The following is a 2,412-nucleotide window of genomic DNA, read 5'->3' as shown; positions in this document are numbered from 1 at the left end:
AAACTCCATCTCAAAAGAAAAAAAAAAAAAAAAAAAAAAAAGAATTCCATACTGCACTTTGAATCCTCTTATTTCCAAGGTGGAAGACCCTCAGGGATCTTCTACCTGGGACACCCCCGGCAACGCTACTATTTTTCAGTTTGTTACTCCTCCTTTCCCTCCTCCAAGTTGAGCTTCAGTGTTAGTCTCAGAGAGACCATCTATGACCAACACATCCAAAGTGGCTTCCTACATTCTTCTGTCTACAGCCCCTACACAGGCCTCTTCACAACCACAATTACATAGCAATTTGTTGGTTTACGGGTGTGATATCTGTCCTTTCCTTTAGACTCTGCCTTGAGGGTAAGGATCTTGTCTGTTTTGCTCACCAAAGTACATCCAGCCATTAGTACTGTGGGTGGCATAGAGTAGAGGCTTAATACAGATCTGTTAGCCAGGCACGGTGGCTCACGCCTGTAATCCCAGCACTTTGGGAGGCTGAGGCGGGCGGATCACGAGGTCAGGGGTTCAAGACCATCCCAGCCAACATGGTGAAACCCCGTCTCTACTAAAAATACAAAAATTAGCGAGGCGTTTGGCACGCGCCTGTAGTCCCAGCTACTTGGGAGGCTGAGGCGGAAGAATCACTTGAACCCAGGAGGTGGATGTTGCAGTGAACCAAGACTATGCCACTGTGCTCCAGCCTGGCAACAGAGCAAGACTCCATCTCAAAAACAAAAACAAAAATACAAAAATTAGCCAGGCGTAGTGGTGCACACCTATAATCCTAGCTACTTGGGAGGCTGAGGAAGGAGAATTGCTTGAACCTGGGTGGTGGAGGTTGTGTGAACCGAGGGCGTACCATTGTACTGCAGCCTGGGTGACAGAGCAAGACTCTGTCTCAAAAACAAAAAACAAAAAACCCATATCTGTTAAATTAATGAATTAGAGAATCAACCAGAAAACAAATGAGACTACAGGTGCCTTGTGAGTAGGCAATGGTCATGTCTTTTCTTTTTCTTGCCTCTGTCTGTCTGAAAGAAAGCTCCATGCACAGTGGGATTGGAAAAAAAGGGCTGTTTGTTGCCTTGCATCACACCTTGCCTATTTTAGGCCCATAATAAATACCTATAGCAATCAATTGCAGTTGACTCCACCCTGCCATGACTGGGTGACTTTGGGCTTGTGGTTCCCTATTCTGTTTTGAAGACAGAGGGCCACATGGTGTGGGAAGATCAGCCAGGGAGGCAGGAAGCAAGTTGTTTCAGCCAGGAGTGCTGTATCGATATTCCCAAGGCTCAGAGCAAGCAAGCATGAGGCTACGTTGTTTTATAAGTCGCTGTGTAAACAGACAGCAGGGGAGCACTCAACTGTGACAGATGATAAGACATAACGTGTCATAAGTCAGCTTTCATCCCGGCTGAGCCCGTATTTAGTATTTTCTCAGGTGCGGCTCTTCCCTTGTCCCAGCATAGATTGCATCACCTGTTGCCCTGGGGGAGAAGGGGTTAATCTGGAGGATGGAAAATAAATAAGCACACACTCCATGGCAACACCACCGCTCCCACACTCAGAAGGCCCTCTCGGAGCAATGACCCCGTGCTACAAAACATATTACAACATTCTCCTCTTCACCTTCTAGGCAGTTTGCAAAGCATTCGGGTACACGGCTTTATTATTATCCTAATAATTTACTTTGAAATCTTCTAAAATTTACAGAAACATTGCCAGAACAGTACATTCCCTTATCCCCTAAACCCTGATTCTTGAACATTTCACCATATCTGCTTTATCATCTTCTTTCTTTTTTGTTTTTGAGATGGAGTCTCACCCAGGCTGGAGTGCAGTGGTGCAATCTCGGTTCACGCAGCCTCCGCCTCCTGGGTTCAAGTGATTCTCCTGCCTCAGCCTCCTGAGTAACTGAGAATACAGGTGCCTGACACCACACCCAGCTAATTTTTGTATTTTTAGTAGAGAAGGGGTTTCACCATATTGGTCAGGCTGGTCTTGAACTCCTGACCTCATGATCTGCCTACATTGGCCTCCCAAAGTGCTGGGATTACAGGTGTGAGCCACCACATACAACAGCCATCATCTTCTCTCTCTCTCTCTCTTTTTTTTTTTTTTTAGAGATGGGATTTCACCATGTTGGCCAGAATGGGGTCTGAATCTCCTGACCTTGTGATCCACCCACCTCGGCCTCCTAAAGTGCTGGGATTACAGGTGTGAGCCACTGTGCCTGGCCACTTTTTGCAATTTATTGATGGTATTATTTTCTTTTTTTCCTCTAAAGATTTTTTTTAAAAACAAGATACAGCCGGGCGCAGTGGCTCACGCCTGTAATCCCAGCACTTTGGGAGGCCGAGGCGGGTGGATCACGAGGTCAAGAGATCGAGACCATCCTGGTCAACATGGTGAAACCCCGTCTCTACT

The sequence above is a fragment of the Cebus imitator genome, unplaced genomic scaffold, assembly GCF_001604975.1.
Source record: "Cebus imitator isolate Cc_AM_T3 unplaced genomic scaffold, Cebus_imitator-1.0 Scaffold546, whole genome shotgun sequence".
Lineage (NCBI taxonomy): Eukaryota > Metazoa > Chordata > Mammalia > Primates > Cebidae > Cebus > Cebus imitator.
This window is presented reverse-complemented; position numbering follows the sequence as displayed.